This window comes from Pinus tabuliformis, chromosome 1_2 (assembly GCF_031772625.1).
Source record: "Pinus tabuliformis cultivar Carrire ecotype Pingquan chromosome 1_2, CPIR1, whole genome shotgun sequence".
NCBI classification, from domain to species: domain Eukaryota; kingdom Viridiplantae; phylum Streptophyta; class Pinopsida; order Pinales; family Pinaceae; genus Pinus; species Pinus tabuliformis.
The window spans coordinates 881,215,278-881,237,151 of NC_142298.1; positions in this window are offsets into that span (position 1 = coordinate 881,215,278).

A 21,874-nucleotide genomic window follows, 5' to 3' on the forward strand; every position below is an offset into this window, starting at 1 on the left:
CCTCACACCATTCGATTAGGATTCCCAGCAGTGGGTGGTAATGTAATGGCTTCACCACAGAAGTACATAGAGGAAAGTATGATAACATTTTGTAAAAGAAAGTGTGTGACCCCGCGGGGAGTCAAGTGAATGCATGAAGGTTCCAACACATGAAGGGAAATGGAAGTGCACCCCTTGGAAGCCTGTAATAGTACGTAGCTTGAAAGGAACACACGAGAGAAATGTCATCAGAAGCTAAGATGCAGAATAGTCCACAAGTTAAAGTGATGAGTTAATCCAACAACATACATTTAACAAGATTCGTACAAATGTAAACAAAATAGTTCATAAGAATATGCATAATTTAAATAACATACATTGCCAATGCAACAAGAATAGTCCTATTGTATTAACAACATATGCATGAAAGGGTGATGGCTCTACTTTTGTTATTGTAATTTAAATTTCCATCCATATATACACCATTAATGACCACTAGCCACAATAGTGGAACATCACAGTCAAGAACACCTGCTCCTCCAAAGAAGTATACCCAATCTACTATATGGAGAAGCCAAGGCTCTTCACAATACTCCCAAGCTCTTTCTAAGCCTAAACCTAGCCAAAACTTTGGCTCCCAAAAGCCTCTCACATGAGTTATGAGGTTATATTTATAATGAGAGGGGGTGACTCTTCAACTCCCCTTTGTGACATTTTCACTACCTTCATGTGTCTTCAACTTCTTCATAAAATGACACATTACATTACATGATGACTTTTCATATTCCAATATTGACACTTGGAATTTCACTTATAACATAATTACAAATAATATTACATTTTCCACATGTACCCATAAAAGACAAAATATGGTAGAGACAACCTAACAAGACACAACACTATGATTCTGAAGTTTGGGGAAATTCCAGCTCGACAACCTCCACTTATTGTTTCTAAATGAAATATTGATGCCAAGCTTGGTACTTTGTGATGGACTCCTCAAACTAATTAACAATGTATTTCTGGAAGCGAACTCTAGCCTCCATGGAATTCGGGTACACTATCTTGGAACTTGTATCCAACTCATTATGAAGCATGAGCATCATTTTCTTGACCTTAAGAGGACCACCAATGAACTTTTGCATGTTGTGTACATTTAGCTCCAAGTTTTCCTTGGTGGCTTCTTGTCTTAGCTACTCTAAGTACTCATGAATCTCCCACTGTACTTAGTTCTTGGGTTTAGCATTAGTGAGGGAATGGATTGATGGGATCTGGTGTGTTCTCACTAAAACATCCAAACTATTATACAACCGTACATATGATTCTTGTGTGTTGTCGATGAATGAGGCGATTTGCTCATTATTCTGAATTAACATTTATAATTTCTCTTTCTCGAGCTCTTCCTGTCGATTCATCTTATTCACTAAGTCGAGCAGGGCTCCTTTGTACCACATTGTCCACTCTTGTACATAGGCAATGGTAGCATCTATGTTTTTGAGAGTTTTAATACACTCTTTTCTCCACTGCTGTAGGCCATGCACATGGACAACTGCTTCATGCACCATGACAAATTTGTCATAAATCTTATGCATTGTTCCTCCATGTGTTGATGCTTGAACCAATATCACTGTTCTCATCCCCCCAATGTGGAAACTAGATTTTGCATTGTTGCTTGCAATTGTATTGCCTCTTACCTAGCATCCTGCAAGTTCTTTATCATTTTCTCATTTTCTGCCAACAAATACTAAACATTTGATCTTGTTGCTCCTATATAGGCAAAGCTAGGTTCAGAAATGGCAGTTGGATGCTTTATGGTGTCTCACACTATCACCCTTTATTTGATGAATGTAAGTGATGCGTGATCATATCCTTGTTCGCTCGGGGTTGGCTCTCTTGTTGGAGGTGGTGGAGATTGAGGGATGACCTATGGTTCTCTCGGCATCAGGTTAACATCTTCATGTTGCAGCTCCTGTTCCAACTCCATGTCTATCAGATCAATCAATTGATCAATCTATTGAAGAAGCTCCTGATACTGTAATTGTTCACCTTCCTCCTCACATGTTGGTTATTTCGACTCTTTAATATGTATCGGCGTTGGTTCCTCTTAAATCGTGCCTTGTATTTGTTCTTCTTCCTTCTTTTTCTTCTCTTCTCGTTCTCTCCTACTCAATCCTTGTTCTTCCTTCAACTTATTTTCCATCTACTACAACTTCAGTTCTGTTTTTTTTCTCTCTTCCTCCACTCTGCTCTCTTCATTCATTGGTCCCTCATTTTTTTCACGGCCAAAGCTAATTCATGATAATAGGATATGCCTTCATTTTATAGCTTTTCTCTCCCTCCTCACTATAGTAAATCCTCGTCTTCCACGGATCCATGTGGATGTTAGTGTTCACTCACCTATCCCACTTGGACCTCCACAACTGTCTCCTTTAGTTTTTTAGTTTCCTTATTTCTAACAGAATTTACTATTTTTAGCAGTTTTACGGGTCTTGAACTTCCGAAGTTGTTTTGAGGCCCTAAACGACATTTTTTGGGAAAACTGGGAGCAACATGGGTCCATAAATGGATGTTTCTCATCCCAAAGTATTAGTTCTCAGATATATATTTCTAGCAAGGTATTGTGTGTGTGAAATGAAGATCGTACACCAAAGTTACGACCCCAAGAAGTTGACGGACCAATTTACCCAAAACGGGGCCCATAGTTTGGTGCTTCATCTTCTAGGGTTAGGTTTTTGGATGTTTAGTGTTTTCCAATATTTCTCAACAATAAATAGGCCTTCAAGCCTCATTGTAAGACAGTTTAGAGGCATGTAGCTGTCGCATCTCTTCTCAAAGATAAGCTACCATTACCCTAGCTAGTTTATTTCCATTTCTGTTTGTAAGCATATTTCAATATCTTACAGTAATGAAATGAAGTATTATTTATGTTGCATCTCTATATGAATGGTTGTATCCACAATTTTTTGTGCTCTTGTTTAAATTCGGATCAGTTATCTTGTTCAGTGCCCAATAGTCAATACAAAGTCTCCAAGTCCCATCCTTCTTCTATACCAACATGATCAGGCTCCCACAGGGTGATGAACTCGGACGGATGTGCCTTTTCTGAGGCAGCTCCCGAATCTGCCTCTTGATTTCATCGTTCTCCAAAACAGAGCACTGATAGATTGGTCCATTGGGCAGTGGCACACATGGGGCAGATCGATGGTGTGCTTGACCTAACAGTGTAGAGGAATCCCTACAAGGGAGGTGAAGATGTCCTCATACTCCTCGACAATCTTGTCCATCTGTAGTTGTCATGCCGAGGGGCCCTATCTAGAGGTCATGGCCACCATCTTCTTCTTTTGTTGAGGGTGTATCATCAGGAAGAAAATTTCCTAGTTTTGGAAACGAGTTTACTGCATTGTTTTGCAGTAACCAACCAGATGGTGGTAGGTGGTGCTACCTCTGGTATCCTGTACAACTTATTTCCCAAAGTAATGATAACAACAGGAGGCCTTGATTCATACATAGCATTTCGCTTCCACAATTATGGTTTGCCTAGTAATACATTACAAACATCAAGGGGGGAACATCACACAATACCTCATCCATGAAGGGCTTGATATTTTATGGAAGACAACACTACTGGCTCACACGAAGAACAATCATGAACAAAAAAGTATCCATCAAGCAGATTTAACCATTTATCTACGGCGTCTGCATCCATCTGACCCTCAAATATGGGAATCTCAAAGTTAACTTGTACCTTAAAGGGTGTGGTCCTTTCAAAGTAGCTGCTGGAAGTAGATGTGTCGCCCCTGGGTAGCCACTGAAGGATCTAGGAAAAGTTGTCCATCATCGCGTTCCTTTGTCACTCGAGGACCTATTTGAGCAAGATTTTGATAGGATCTCTTACCCCCTCATCCTTCTTTTTATCCACCATGGGAGGCCGTCGAGATTTGCGAGGTTGATCTTGCAAAGGCTCAACCAGTTCATGCCCTAATTCCTTATATCCCGACCTCGTTGGGGATATGGAAAGAAAGATAGAGAAAGAGAAAAACCCTCTGATACCACTGATCTAGATTTAAACAAGAACGCAACAAATTACAAATATAACCATTCATACAGAGATGCAGCAGAAATACTACTTCATTTCATTACTGTAAAATACTGAAATATGCTTACAAACAGAAATGGAAATAAACTAGCTAGGGTGATGGTAGCTTATCTCTGAGAACAGATGTGGCTGCTACATGCCTCTGAACTATCTTACAATGAGGCTCAAAGGCCTATTTATTGTTGAGAAATAATGGAAAACCCTAAACATCCAATAACCTAACCCTAGAAGATGAAGCGCCAAATTGTGGGCCCCGTTTTGGGTAAATTGGTACATCAACTTCCCGTGGTCGTAACTTTGGCATAAGATTTCTGTTTGACATGCACAATACCTCGTTAAAATATCTATATGAGGAATAATACTTTGGGATGAGAAAAAACAGTCCATGGACTCGTGTTACTCCTAGTTTTCCCAAAAAATGTTGTTTGTGGCCTCAAAATGGCTCCGGAAGTTCAGAACCCGAAAAACTACTAAAAATAGTAAACTCGGCTACAAATAAGGAAACTGAAAAACTAAAAGAGATAGTTGTGGAGGTCCAAACAAAACAACAAAGAAATGTTTTATTAAAATATAAAATAATTGTAAAGACTACATTGTGGTGGACCAACTCTCCTTTTACAAAATGCGACTTGTTACTTATAGTATTTTTCAGTTACAATACCATGGGTCAATTCCATGGGTGAATGAATACCATGGGTCGATGTCACAATACCATGGGCAAATACCTTGGGTGGATGTCACTTACAATACCATGGGTGGATGCAACCGAATGGAAAATGGCATCAACCCATGGTATTCATCCACCCATGTTATTCATCCACCCATGGAATTTACCCATGGTATTATAAGTGGCATCCACCTATGGTATTGTAAGTGACATCCACCCATGGTATTAATTCACCCATGGTATTTTCCCATGGTATTGTGACATCGACCCATGGTATTCATTCACCCATGGAATTGACCTGTGGTATTGTAACTGAAAAATACTAAGTAATAAGTCGCATTTTGTAAACAGACAGTTGGTCCACCATAATGTAGTCTTTAGAGTTATTATCTATTTTAATAAAACGTTTCTTTTTGGTTTTGTTTATTGGGCATTCTCCTCTTTTTCTTCTGGCATTCATCAATTTTCCAGATCTTGGGGGCCTCTCCCCCAAAATCCATTTCAATATTTTAGATCTAAAAAATTAAAATGGATTTTGGGGGAGAGGCCCCCAAGATCTGAAAAATTGATTAATGCGAGAAGACAAAGAGGAGAATGCCCAATAAACAAAACCACAAAGAAACATTTTATTAAAATAGATAATAATTGTAAAGACTACATTGTGGTGTACCAACTGTCCTTTTACAAAATGCGACATGTTACTTATAGTATTTTTCAATTACAATACCATGGGTGAATGAATACGATGGGTTGATGTCACAATACCATGGGCAAATACTATTGGTGGATGTCACTTACAATACCATGGGTGGATGCCACTTATAATACCATTGGTAAATTCAATGGGTGGATGAATAACATGGGTTGATGAATACAATGGGTTGATGCCATTTTCCATTTTCATCTCTATATGAATGGTTATATCTTTAATTTGTTGTGTTCTTATTTAAATTCGGATCATCTTCTCGTTATGCGCTAGATTTTTTCCTTCGACTGCTGTTTTTGTTGCTTCAAGAACTATTGTTGTCTGTGGAGCAGCCTTCAAAATCCTTACTATACTAACCGCCTCATTGATTCTGGAGGAATTATAGCAATACCCTCAGGGATCCTCCTCTAGCCAATGAAATGACCCGCTGATCATAAATTTTCTGCATGGTTTCTCCAAGTGATGATACTTTAGCCTATATCATTGTTCTCATATCCCCGAACGTGGAAACTGCATTCTAGACTATTTCTCAGAGTTGTTCTACCTCTTTCCTGGTATCCTGAAAGTTCTTTGCCATATGTTCATTCTCAACGATCAAATATTGAACATTTGGTCTTGTTTCTCTTGCATAGGCCAAGCTTGCTTTGGTAATGGAAGTTGGATTCTTTCTGGTGTCTGACACTATCACCATTTCTTTGATGAATGCAGGTAATGCATGACCATCTGTAAAGTGCTTCCTTCGTGCTTGTAAAATCCTCTTTTAGAACTCATCAAATGATAGGTTGTACACATCCATGACCAGATCATCATCAAGGATAAAAAATCTCCTTGCTCACTTGGGGTTGGCTATGTTGCTGAAGGTGGTGTACACTAAGGGATGACCTATGGTGCTCTCAGCATGAGGTCAACATCTTCATGTTATGACTCCTATTCCAATGCCATGTATGTCACTTCAATCAATTGCTCAATCTGATGAGAAAGCTCTTGATCTTGCATATGTTCACCCTCCTCCTCAGTTGCTGGATATTAAGGCTCTTCTTCCTGCTTCTTCTTCTCTTCTTGTTCTCTTCTCCTCAAATCCTATTCTTCCTTCAACTTCTTCTTCGTCTCTTGCAACTTCAGTTACACTTCCTACATCCTCTTCTTTTCTCTCTTCCTCCACTCTTCTCTCTTCATCTGTTACTCCCTCTTTGTTTCTGCTACCAAAGTTTCCTTTGCAATAATAATATCTTCCTTCATTTTGCAATTTTTCTCTCCCTCTTGATTCTCGACAATCTTCCTCTTTCCCTTGTCCTACATAGGATTGCTACCTTCTCTTGTTGTTTTTGTTGCTTCGGAAGATTTTGTTGTTTGTGGAGAAACCCTCAAAGTCCCTTCTATACTAACTGGATCATTGAGTCTAGAGGCCATATAGCAGTACCTCCAAGGATCCTCCTCTAGCCAATGAAATTCCCCACTGATCGAGGGAAAGTAAACTGTCATACAATGGTCCTTAACAATAATGTGAGCCTACAGATTAAAGTCTTTGGTGTCAAACTCAAATTTCACTATGTCCTTAGCCTCGACATCTACATGTTTAAAGTTCATAATCTTATATAATCTGACCCGTAAAGGAAGAGTGGGCCACGATGCTTTCTTCTTCCCATGAAGTGTTGCCGACAACCTTGTAGCAAGGTAGTATGATACTTCTTGCATGATTAGTTTTTCAGCGGCATACCTTGGTAACACATGCAGATGATTCTCTTTTCCAAAGACTCTCATGAAGGTGCCACCTTGTGAGGCATACTAATTTGCAATCTCTACTATTGCCTCCACTGCTTCTTGGGACATACAAGGTGGATCTTGCTAAAATATAAGCCTGTATAGTGAGATGATAAACTATTCAGTTAGCCTTTCCATCACTCCTCGATAATTGCAGTCAGAAATAAACTTCCAATAAATGTTCACAATAGTCTCTCATGGTGTCCATGTCCAGTTCATGCCATGGAACTGTTGTTGTCCACAAATTGCATCTAGTAAATGTGAAGACATATAGAACCTTTCTTCCTCATTCTTCACCAGATTCCAAGCCTTAGCTACATAGGACTTCAATTGTTGAGCTAATACATATGATCAATTGAAGGGCCTCCCATGATTTACTAGCTAGTCCAGTAAGACTGCCCACCCTTTAGGGAAGGTGTGCTCTCTTGACCATATATTCTCCAAGCAAAGATGATCAAGAACTGGTAAGCCTTCTTAAGGGGCTTTATCTTGTAAACATGGGTGGCTGTCTACAAAAAATTTGACGAATCTTTCACCCAACTCTTGACAATGTCTCTTGTATTCACATAGATGTGGGTTGCATAGAAGAATGAATCAATGTGCTTCACCAGCTCAGCAAGTGATACATTTTCTAAAAGTCTTCTGCCCTGAAGGTGGCAAGGTTTTACCCATTGGCACTGCTCAATGTCATGGTCTGTTCATCTGTATGTGATACAATACAGCTAATGATGTCTGCACATGGGAAGGTGGGATACTTGCATGCAAACTTGTAAAACCCTGATTGTTGGGTACTGAGATAAACATATCGATCCACTAGTGTCTTTGAATTTTTTTCATGTTAGTGTAGTTCCCTTCTCAATAAACAATTGAGTATCTACATACTCTGGCAAATCAACTGATATCTTTTCAACTACTTCCCCAATACTTCTCTTGGTGGTTTCCTTTGATGCAACTCTCTTTCATGTCATGTTAACAATGACTACTAGGGAGATGCTCAACAACTGTTGTACGTGTGGGACACAAAGGACACTCATGGAAAGCAAATGTCAGTTTAAAAGAAAAACAACTTCAAGGCAAGTTCAAGCAACAAACTAGGCACTATGTGGGAAGGGTTGTGCATTTTTTCTTGATAGGGGTGATTGGGTGACTATGGGAACTACACACTGCACAATCCGAGTAGCCAAGGTGGAAGCCTGATGAATGGAACAACGCAATGGGTAGTTCATCTTGGACAAAGGCCTAGGAGAGACTACACATTACATAGTCTCAGTGGCCAAGATGGGAGATTGGCTCTGGGAACTCTGGAGTGTGCAGTTGGACCTAACCTATTTTGTGCTATGCGCAAGTCTAGATGCCAAGCTTGTGGCTTGAGCCTCTAAATTGCACAGTGCTCGCTGTGCAAAGTGAGATTCAGGTAAGGGAGACCCAGATCTTCCACAGGGAGGTCTGGAAAACAAGTAGATCTAAGAGATAGTGTGAAGCTAAGTTCAAACATAACTAATTGTAGATGCATGCATGTGATTCAAGTACATCAACTGATTAAATGAAAGGAAAATGAAGAATGTGAGGAGATTCGTCGCAACGATGACCATTGGTGCAAAAATAGGAAAACTAATGCAGCTCTTGGGAAAGGAAATATATAAATTGAAACAACACTTCTACAAGTGAAAACATGTTAAAAATCTAGAAACCATATATATAAGCAAGTCAAACAACACTCACACAAGCCAAACAACAAAAAGAGATAGAAAAAGTAGAAGAATATGACAAAAGCTAAAATCACTTGAAAAAGCGAAAACGATTTCATTGAATGTTCCTTAATCTCCTCAGGAATGCTAGAGCTCCAAGATCGAATGTGAAAATGAACTCTAGCTGTGTGGATTAAATAGATTTCAAAAAATTAGGGTTTATGATGTGCATGCCTAAAATCAAGAAAAAAGTGATAGTTGGCAGAAGTTTCTAAAAATAACTCAAGTTCCTCCTTCAGGATACTACAAGTAGATCCCTATTTTTTATGGATTATTTTTTACCTTTTTATCTTTCTGGGGGAACTTGCCATGCACACTACCAGATAAGACAATGCAGTTCCGAAAACTAGGAAACTTTCTCGCTTAATGCACTGCACAATTTCCAAGCTCAGTAATGGTTGCACAATTTATGGGCTCAGTGTTGGGCTACCCTCTTATGTCTGTGCATTTTTTGATCTCAAGGCTCATTGGGAGTCATGACTATGTAATTCCCAACAACAAGGCTATTTGCCCTATGGAATTGTGCAGTTTCTGGGGGCAAGCTCAGAACTCCTGTGGGACCAAGTTAGGAGATCAACTTGTGAGTTAGAAAATCAACTAAGTAAGAGAACACAAGCCAAACTGAAAGGATAAATCTCAGTGAAAGCACGAATACCTAGATCAGAGCGAGATGAGAGGTTTTGGTTAAGAAGGAAGGCTCCAAAATTGAAGCATAGGAAAAATTTTGGAGGTTGGTTGTAGTCACTACAACACATCCATATTGTGCTTTTACCTTAAGTTAATTCCTTCTATAAACCCCTTTAGAGCATTAAACCACTTTTCTGACATCCTTCTTGAATTTTCAACATTCTTCATCATTTACTTCAAAAAAATTATCTTCCACTAAAGCCTATTATAATCACACCACCATAAATAACATTCTAATCAACTTCCCTTCAACATGGGGGAATAAATTAAAATTGTGGACAAATTGAAGGCATAGGCACTCTAGTGTGTTCTAAGATTTCAAAAACATATATTGTTAAATTATTCATGATAAAGAGAAGCTCTAACTTTGGAACAAGTGCCTGTATATCACTTTCACTTCATAACATGTGAGAACTGAAGTAAAACAAATCAAAAATAAATAATTTTACCACAATTCTCTGCAAGAGAATTTATGTATATAGCTTGCAAATAGACCACCCAACTCATCTTTTGTATGCTTAGAAATTATGATCACGATGGGATGACACAGTGTCCATTCTCATATAAAAATTTGTCTCCAATTGAATGGCGTCAGGGTTGATACAACTAACAAATGTTGTGGTTTCTCCTATGCAAACTCCATATTTGTATTAGCAATTAGATTGGAATTATATTATAAATAAATATTATCACATGTGGTCTGATGAAAAACCTGTAGCATGATGCTAACCTAAGCCACATTATACCATAATGATGTAGCCTAAGCTGCATATACCCATAGTATGCAAATAAAGATTGCATGGAACACTATGTGTGTCCCAAGATAAACACCAATATCAATGGTGAAAAACCCACTTTATCAAAGCCTAAATCTTTAGCGAGAAATATATTCGATTCTCTCTTAATCCTTATAACTCAACCCTGCAATTCATTTTATTAGCCGTGCATGTCAACCATACCATGGTCTTCAGACTTTGGTTAAAACCCAAACTTAATGCATAATACATTAATCTTGCTTATTTCTATTATAATTCCCATATAATAGAAATATTTCATAACCACACTTAAAACTTTACCTGTCCGCCATTCCAAAAACCTTTTCACATACATCAATGCTCTCCTTAGTGCGTTAAATCTCCATCATCGATCTCGTTCCTCGGTCTAATGGTTATCACATCACCCGATCATTAACTAACCCAGACGATCTCTACCATTGATCTGCTCCGCCCAATCCAACGACTGTCATGTCACCCGATTGTCAACTGGCTTGGCTGATCTCCACCATTGATCAATCCCACTTGATCCAATGGCTATCATGCAATCCGACGTGGAATCATGCACAACCGATATCAGGTCGAGAGCATGTAAGAAAAGTGGCTTTCTATTTAAACCGTGTGCTACGTGTCAACCGCTAAAGGTATTCGCATGAAATTTTGAAAGACCACTTACCAACTTTAGGGTGCGCGAGAAACTACTTACCCCTTGCGAAGACTACTCCATCCTTCTACTAACACGTGGTGTTAATCTCCACCATTCATCTTCTTGACTTTATTTGTGCAAATTAATCTTAGCTATCTATCGCACACAATTTTGTCCATTGATCTGATGGATCCAATGGTCCTTGAGCACTGTTACGTTCTTTTGGTTCTTAATGTGTAATCGCCCATTTAGCTTTCTGTCTGTATATTTGTCTTTGCCTCACGATCTTCACTTGTTCTGATCTCGATCTCTACTCTTGCCTTTATGCTTCCTTCACCTTCACTATAACATTAAAGGCTTTCTCCAATACTGTTTTTATGTAAAACCATAAGACTCCTATCTGCACTTCTTCTCTAATTCTGCACACTTGCAACTTATGTTACGCAGAATTACTCAAGGTCACAGATGACTTATAATTCAAATACACATCACATAATCTCAGAATCAAGCTATCTGTATTAATAAACAACCATTTACACAGGAATTTCTTCCTGAGCCTGATTTTCAATATCATTGGCCTTTCCTTTCTTTCTTGTACGCCTAAATGACTAACTCCCTAACTCCTGATTGACTGTCTGACTCTCTACCTCTCTACTATGCCTTCAAGGATTAGATTTATACAAAATGTTCTATTTAACCAATTCTGGTTCAGATCCTTAATCTGTTGAACTAAATCCTAAATATCCTTTAATTCCACTTTTAACTCCAATAATCCCTAAGAATCCTCTCTAGTTCCATGAATCATGACACCACTTTCTAGTTTAAGACTTATAATTGATTTCCAACTCTCTTGTCATCAATCATCATCACTCATATTCTCCTACATTCCAGAGCATTTACAAATATCCTCACAATATCTAATTAATTCCTATTACAATCACTCAAAACATTAATAATTACATACATAGGAATCCAACTTCCTTGGAAACACAAAACCCCCTAAGTTAACTAGAACATAATGAAATTGTTGAGTTGTATGCTCCTACATCAGACTCCCAAGGTTAAAATAATCATGATCTCCTGATCATGTGCGTTCGACCTTTGTCTTCCTAGATTCCATACTTTGTTCTGTAATTTGTCTTTGGTTGCTGCTGTTGTTTGTTGTTGTTCGTCAGGTTTCCACACTTTACGTTGCTTTGTTCCACTAGCTATGCTTTCATAGTTTGTTGTTGTGTTTCTCTTTCTGCTACTCCTTGGCCTTCTTACTATTGTTTTCTTCTGAGGCACCTTCATCATCAATCTTATTATTCTTTCAATCTCTATGTCCAATTTATCTTCTGACTAATAATTACTTTTCCATTTATTGTTGTACTTTGTCCACTCATCTTCAAACCATTGTTTATTGTCTTCTTTTTGAAGTTGTTGGATTCTTACTACCACCCTTTCATCCTTACCCTCTTGTTGTTGTCCAAACAACATTTGTTCTATACTTGTAAATTTACTTTCAAAAAATAAATTTTCCTCCATTTTCCTTTGTACTTGATTCCCCTCAAATACATCACTATGTTTTTCATCAATTCCAGCATATTCTCCTTCCTCTTCTTTGACAACCCTTAGTAATTGTCCTTCACTTTCTTGACTCATTCTGAAAATTAGTTTAACTTCTTCAAGCATGGTATCTTCATGCCTTTCATCTTCCTCATCAGTATGTCTGACCTCACAACTTCCAGTCTTCTTCAGTTCTGAAACTGACTCTTCAATTTGAAACATGTATGTCTCATTTTCATCAAATCCTATAATCATAAAACAATTATCAAAATTAAAAATATAAGGCCTCATTACCTTTTACTTCTCTGACAACATCTCAGTATGTTTCTCTGAGTTTTCCTTCAATTCCTTTGTCAACACATCAGTATGTTGATTTAAACTCTCCTTCATATCATCTATTTCAATGATATCTCTCTACTCTTGTCCACTATAGTGAACTCCTTCCTCTGCAATCACCCTATCATACTCTGATTTTTCTAGCAAATATTCCAATAGTTCAATTTCTCTTTGACACTTCATAAATACTTCATTATCACTTATAATTCTTGCATTTATACAAAAATTATCAATTTGAAAATTACAAGGTTCAACGGTGTCAACTATTGCTTCACATATTAGCTCTTCAGACTAATCCTCATCTCCTTCTTTCACAAGAAATTGTTCCTGGTTTGTAACAGCTTCAAACATCAATGTATTACTAAATTATTTTTACTGCCATAATTCACTTCTTTTTCCATTTACGAGACATTCTCCATCCTTCTTTACTTCAGAGTATTCATCTTCTGAAAGATACTCTTCCATACTTTTGACAGCTTCAAAAGACTGCTCATCCTCTCCAAAACCTTCCTTTGTTAGTGATCAATCATCAGATGTCATTTCTCCCTTTGCTAAATGTTTAGCATAGACATCTTCTTTCTTAACATATTTCAGTAGATGTCCTACTTCTTCAATACATTTTGTGTTGTTGTCCCTCTGTAACCCTTCTTCCAAAGCTATCCTTGTCTCATCGTTTGCATTAATATTCTCCTGCATTTTTTCTTCATCAATAACATTAATCAAATTCATCAGATTACCTATCTGAGACAATATTCCTTCGCTTTTCATCAGAATAAGATCTTCATCTTCCATTTCTATGACAGTTTCAAATGACTATCTTCTCTCATTAAGTATCTCGTCCACCAACTCTTCCTACTGTAACCAGTCAAATTCTTCCTCTTCTGAGAAATTTTCTTTGCTATCTTTTACTTCAAGATATTCATCTATTATAAAGACATCTTCAAAAGGTTTATTTTCTCCTGCAATACCTACAATCATACACAAACTATCAATTTTAAAAGCATAAGACCTTGTGGTCTCAATTGATGCTCCAGTCATCATATCTGCTTGTTGTCCTGAGTTCACACAATAATTCATAAGATCTTCCACAGATCTCCAGTCTTCATCTTTACCCAAAACTTCACCCTATTCTGCTTCACAAATGGAAACTTCCATTTCTAACTCAGCTTCTCTGAGTTTGTCCACCAGCCACTTCACTTGCCTCTGTTGTAGCCTTCTCTGTAACTTAGACCACTTCACCACCTTTTTCCTTAAGACCCAACATTGTCTTTGGTTTTCCTCTAATATCATCCTTAATACAGTGAGTTGTTCTTTTAACTCTGGAATCTCCTTGTCACGCTCCTCTTGACTCATTCTCTTGCCATTTTCCTTGGCATCCTCCTTCTTCATTTTTCTTCTATTGTGGTCTTCTTTAGAACCTCTGTTATCTCTGTTATGACTATCAGTAGTCATATTCTTCTTTATTTTCATGAGTTCCTCACTAACGTACTATGAGCTGCATTAAAACCTCTCCAACAGCAAGTCCTCCCTGCTACCACTTACCTCACCAAGCTTTTCTATGTACTTGGTATTTTGGAAAGCACTTGGTTCTCTATTCTCTGAAACCTCTCTGAACACTTCTCTCTACTCCTTCTAGGATTCAACTCATATGCACCTTTTAAGAACACAACTATCCTCTTTATCTAACCTTTGTTGGAATTCTTCAAGGTTCTGCCACATTCTGCTTTCATTCAGAAACTCTTACCGGCTTCCTTCATCCCTTAGCAATTATACCCACATCGTCTATGGAATTGCCTTTATGATCTTTCCATGAGCTGCAACAATACCTCTACAGTAACAAGTCTCCTTCTTGCTACACATGCCTCACTAATTTCCTCTCCTATGAGCTTAGTTTTTTGGCATCTCTCTGGTTCTCTCCTTTGGAACCAATTCAATACTCGTTGCTCTAAGTTGCTACAATCTTCTCACTTGTTATCTTCAAGACATTTGCATGATCTTGTTCTACCATTCACCTGCACTTCGAATGGATTGTTTTATATTTCCTTAGCATCTACAATTCTGCTACACTTTATCTCTGTGTACCTACTGTTTGTCAGATTTAAAATCTGATCTCCTCTTGCCTACATACACACCTTCAAAACATAACTCTGTTATAAGTTTTCTTAAAGAATTTTTACATGCAGAATTTCCTTGTTCTGCTCTGATACCAAATGATTCCAGCCTAAGCCACATTATACCATAATGATGGAGCCTAAGTCGCATATACCCATAGTATGCAAATAAATATTTCATGTCACATTGTGTGTGTCCCAAGATAAACACCTATATCAATGGTGAAAACCCACTTTATCAAAGTTTAAATCTTTAAGAGGAAATATATTGGGTTCTCTCTTAATTCTTATAACTCAACCCTTTAATTGATTTTATTAACCATGCATGTCAACCATACCATGGTCTTCAGACTTTGGTTAAAACCCAAACTTAACCCATAATACATTAATCCCGCTTCTTTCTATTATAATTCCCATGTAATAGAAATATTTCATAACCATGCTTAAAACTTTACCTTTCCGCCATTTCACAAACCTTTGCACATACATCAATGCTCTCTGTAGTGCATTAAATATTTGTCATCAATCTTGTTCCTCAATCCGACGATTATCAAATCACTCAATCATTAACTAACCTGGATGATCTCTACTGTTGATCTGCTCCGCCCAATCCAATGGCTATCGCGTCACCCGATTTCCAACCAGCTTGGCTGATCTCCACTGTTTATCAATCCCGCTTGATCCAATGACTATCACGCAATCTCGTGTGGAATTGTGTAGGACCGATATCAGCTCAAGAGCACATGAGAAAAGTGGTTTTTCTCTTTCCACCATGTGCTACGTGTCAGCCGCTACAGGTAATTACGTGAAATTTTGAAAGGTCGCTTACCACCTTTAGGGCACGCGAGAAACTACTTATCCCTTGCGAAGACCGCTCCGTCCTTTTGTTAACACGAGGTGTTAATCTCTGCCATTCATCTTCTTGACTTTATTTGTGTGACTTAACCTTACTTGTCTATCGCACACAATCTTACTGGTTGGTCTCGTTGATTTCTTACCTGTTAAGTACTCTTTTATTTTTTATATAATCCATTGTTGTTAATGTTCTCTAGTCTGGAGTGGTGCATCGTGGATCATGTGCTTAGGTAAGACCGAGAGCATGTGGTTGACGGTGTTGTCACCAAGTTGGTGCCTGCTTTGAATACTGGTGATTATATTCATGGAGGAGAGTCGATATCCATTGTTGCATTGGTCTGTGGAGGAACGAGCTTGGTGAATTGAATGCAGTGTTGCGTCTTATGCGTTGAGGAGATTCGATCCGAAATTTACGAGGTCGCACCCTCGAATCGCCCGATCCATTCCCATGAGATGAATCTGCCATGATCTGAATCACTTTAGATGTGGGCAGTGTTCATTGAAATGATATGAATCGTGGTGCTTAGGTAGAGAGTTGATCTGCATGCCCAGGTACAAATATGAAAAGTGACAAGATTTTGTGCACTCCATTTTCCAAGATCCCAATTGGCAACAGTGTGTGTTGACTGAGAGTGGAAAAGTGGTAGCAGAACTTGATCAAGGCCGATACAGGTTATATGACCCGTGGAAGGTCGAGCCTATCTCATCCTCAACATGAAGTTATACCTTGAGTATATGATTTGTGAATTCGAGTGATTCAGAGATGAAATTCCTTGCATTGCATTGTCGCGCTCCCTCTAAGAAAGCGTAAAATGGGTTGATAGAAGATAAACTTACGCTTTGAAATCCCTTTTATTTGCAGTGCCCCCTAAGAGAATTGAGAGATGCACGGACTAAGTAAGATATTTTTTTAGACTTTAAATTTTTGGGACCATTTTCATTCTGTTGAAATTTTTTTTTTGGATCCATATAGTATTCATTATTTTTTAAGCCACTTTTCGAGCCAGCCACTGTGGTTCATCTTCAAGATAAAAAAAATATATGAAAGACTAATCCCCACCAATAAATATATATAAGGAGTAAGAATAAAAGCCGACACTAACACCATATTTCTAAATCTAACCATAATTAAGAAGTAGGAAAGTATTGGAAGATATTCTTTTTTATTTTGGTTGTGAGAATGGTGCCACCATGTGTGAAATGTTTTTTGGGATTATTTTTCAAGGAAGGGGAGTTTGTTTATTTTGGGGAAAATTGAAGTGTTAAAGACAAAGGAGATTATTTTTTTTTAACATGACCAATCCTCTTGCTAAAAATTATTTAAATGAAGCTAACAAATTTGATGGAACCAACTACATTAACTGGAAATTGAAGCTGGAAATATTGTTGGAAGGCTATGTCACTTGGACCATTACAAAGTGAGAACAATAAAAACCTATTGCAGGCTCAACAGTTGCATCGATTCAACACTAGGAGAAGAGGGAGATCAAAGAAATGGTATTATTAAGAATGTCGATGAAAGTTACTATAATTCCTTATATTTGTGATTGTCAAACCTCTAATACAACCTGAAATACATTGAAGGAGATGTATGAAACCAAAAATACAAATCGAGTCATGTTTCTGAAGAGTAAACTCCTGTATAATAGAATGGAAGAGAATGAATCTGTTAGTGCCTTTATTTCCAGAATTAAAGACTTTAAGGATAAGTTGGGAGATGTAGGAGGATCAATACCTACTATTGATCTTTTGACAATCACTTTAAACAGAATGTTAGAGGACTATTAGATATTTATTATAGGTCTTGCACTAAGGGAGAAAGTGCCAAATTTTGAGGAACTGATAGGTATATTGATGCAGGAGGAAGAGAGGCGCAAGATTTTGAAGCCTAAGAATCAAGGCTTGGCACTTATGGCGAAGAAGAATTTCATCAAAGGGAAACAAGGAGGAGGAAGTAAAGGTGGAATTTCATCTCAAAAAAGGCCATTTCCAAAACCAAATCAAGGTATGTCATCTATCATAAATGACTCCGGAATGAAATGTCTTTCTTGTGGTAAAAGTGGGCATCTTACGAGAGACTTATAAGAAGAAAAGTGATGAAGCTATGCATAATAAGGAGATAATACATTCAAGACATTTCACAGGAAAAAGAATGAACTATGAAATTAAAAATATTAAGTTATTTATGTCTAATGTTGTGTTGTCTACTGAAACATATTATGTTAATGCTTGGTTTGTGGAATCTGGAGCTTCGATTCACATGACATAATAAGGACTAGCATGATAACTTCAAGGAAATGAGCGATGGTGGAAACATTTATCCTGGTGATGATCGTGCACATCATATCATGGGATATGGAGATATTCTAGTGACTTTACCAAATGGCAGTGTCAGATGCATTCATAATGTTATGTATGTGCATGGGATACAAAAGAATATGATTTCTATGTCTACAATTAGATATCAAAATATTAAGGTTTACTTCTTCAAAACACATTGTATAGTGAAAGAATTACTGGATCACTACAAAATTGTTGCTCTAGGAGTTGAAGTTGGGGGACTGTAAAAACTTGATGTCAGCAGCAAGAGTTATCAAGCGTTGACTTCTAAAACTATGTCAACAAAAATTCTTTGGCACTAGAGGTTTGGTCATAACAATTATCATGATTTGCTATTGTTGTAGAAACAGAGAATGGTTGAATGCCACCTTATGTTAAAGAATGAGTATGCTACTTGTCAAGGTTGTGCATTTGGAAAAATTCACAGAGATTAATTCCCCTCTAATTCTAATAGGAGAAGAAGAGATGTATTATAATTTGTGCATTCTGATGTTTATTGACCCACGCCAAACATATCCTTAGGAGGTTATTATTACTTTTTGTTGTTTATTTATGATTGCACAAGGCACAGTTTGGTGTACTTCGTTACGAAAAAGAGTAAATTCTTTGAATATTTCAAAGAATTCAAAAACATCGTAGAGAAGCAATCAGGGGAAGTTCATAAAGATCCTTTGTTCAGATGAAGGGGGAAAATACAAATTGGGGAAATTCTTCAAGTACTGCAAGGATCATGGAATAGTGTAGAAATTTACAATATAGTACACTGCATAGAAAAACGATGTTGCAGAAAGGAAAAACAAAACATTGGTGGAGTGTGCACGGAGTATGATCAAAGGGAAGAACCTCTCAATTTTTTTTTTGGGCAGAAGCCATTAGTACCGTTGTTTATTTAAAAAATAGAAGTCCAACAAGGCATCTTCATTTCAAGGCCCCATTCAAACCCTTATATGGTTTTCAGCCAAGAGTTCATGATTTGAGAGTATTTTGGTGTAAGGCCTTTGCACATATTCTGAAGGAGAATAGAAAGAAACTTGATGCTAAAGGTATCGAATGTATTTTTTTAAGATATTGTTCATAATTCAAAGCATGTAAATTGTTTAATCGATCTACTAACAAACTATTTGCGAGTAGAGATGTAATTTTCCATGAATACGTAGATGAAGGAAACAAGGAAAGCAACTATGAAAGGTGGCATATAATTCCTAAAGTTGAAGACAATAAAGCAGAAGCAGAAGTAGAAGACAATGAGCGATAAAAAGTTTGTGGAAGAATCTAATGACATGGATATCATGAGTAGTCAAAGCCCACCTAGAGGTGTAGAAGTACCTTCAGAGAACAAGGGTGAACACATTGAATTATGAAGAAGATCTACTAAGTAAATTCACCTACCTGAAAGGTATAAGAGCTATGCCCTCATGACTAGTGTTTTGAATGTCATAGAACCCATGATTTTTAATGAAGCTAATGAACATGAAGAGTGGAGAAAAGCCATGGAAGAAGAATATGAATATATAATTAAAAATAAAACCTGGGAATTGACTAAATTACCTAAAGGTAAAGAGCCCATAGGATGTAAATGGTTTTACAAACCCAAGTTTAAGGTAGATGGTAGTATAGATAAATATTAATCAGGTGATCAATTTTAAGCTTAGAAATGAAAGTGCCTCGAAAGTCTTGAAACTAGTGTGAAATCGAAGAGATCACCGAAATGAATCAAACACAACTTGAATCACTCAAAACCAATATCGTATGGTCTTGATATCACATTATGATAGTTGCCCCAAACAGGCAAATTTTTTGTAAGTTGGATTAAGGTCCATTGATTATACATTCTGTATGTTGAATGGGAAGAGTGACTAGGCATTTTGACTGTGATTTTAGGGCCAATGGTGGGCTACCAAGTGGCCTCACCACATTGGTCAAATTCTGTTGAGTTCTGATTGGTTGTTGGTTGTGGTTTCATGGTCCAATGGATGGAAGCCACATGGGCCAATGGATGGTTGTCATGTGGCCTCCCAATAGTGCATTAAAATTATGTTATGGCTAAACGGGCCTCACCAAGGATTGAAAGCGAGACCTATGGCATGGTATCATAGAGCTTACCGATAGGCTATCAAAGAGTTCTTAAAAACTATAGAACCAAACCTTTATTAATGTTTTCATTGGTGCCCTTTCGGAGGATGGGGTCAGGTTTCCAGCCCCAGCCCATGGTCATATCCACCACATATATCCACATCATAGGTTGAAAGGAGCTCCAACAAGGGGGCATTCCCCTGATCACGAAACCTGCAAAGAATTGTGGTGGAGGCTTCAGCGCCAATGCAACAAGTGCTAAGGTGGAGTGGGCTTGGGTAAGCCTCGACTCTAGGGCACATGCCCATTCATAAGACCACCGCCAATGGACCAAAGCGCTTGCAGAAAACGTGCTACAAGGTAGGGACCAACCCTTGGTCATGACGTCACCCATAAACCCACATGCCGATGATACGGGGAGTTGGCATTGGAATGCACAGTTTTGGGGACTAGCCCCAAGTTCTATGGAACCCATCAAACCTTTGACCCGTGTTTAGTGACTTAATCAGTGGCAGGGAGCATTAAGGCCCAGCCCTCGGCCCTATATGGCCCATGTGGCCTTGAGTTTTGGATTACGGGGTCTAAGGTGAAATTAACTATACAACAGAATACACCGGTGAGTAGTGAAATTGTCGAACCAATACACAGAAGGTCAAATTTGTAGGATGATTAAGAGTCAAGTTCATGGGAGATCTTGGAAGCTCATATATTTTTGGAGTTTTGATCCAAACTGAGATTAGAAAGATTGCACTTAAGGGTTTTTGGATGTTCTTAATCCAATAGTAACCTCTAATTTATGATTTGAGCACATCTATAGAGCCTTTTTCCAGGTTTGAGACTCAAGGTGTATGGATTAGTCAGGGTTTGAAAGTACTTATGGAAGGTATTTTGGCATGGAGAAGACTTTGTACAGGTATTCTCACCTTTAAAAGGCTAGTGCAACAACTATAACCAACAGGGTTTAGTTCAGGTTCAACTTCTCTTAACATGAATTTTTGTTTATGTTCTTCAATGTGGAATTGAACACTTCACATACTCTTTTTAACTCATTTTAATTGAAATATGTCATCTTTGTAGGATATGCTATGAGCTGTTGTTGTTGTTTGTGAGAGTTTTTTGTAGGAGAAAACTACATTGTATGAGTAATAGCCACATATTTACTTGCAACAAATGTTCATGCACTTCATTTGATACTGAATATATGAGTGGTCTAGTCACGTTTACAGGCCCAAAGAAGTAGTTCAGGAGGGATGAACTCCATCAACAAACCTTTGGTCTTGCTTTTCATTATGTGTGCATGAATTATGTGTTGTTATGTCCATTATGTTAAGCTAAATATGAAGACAAATTCATGATTTGAAGAGATATTGAAACCTGTTTGTTTTAAGACCCAATTTTACCTTTCAAAGCATCGACATGGTCCTAATTTTTGTTTTATTTGATTTTGGAAAAGAGGAAGAAATCACCTAATCCAATTTCAGATCAGTTTTTTTATTAAAGCACCAGTTGACCAAGTTGCAAGAATGGGATGGAGATCATAGAATTGAG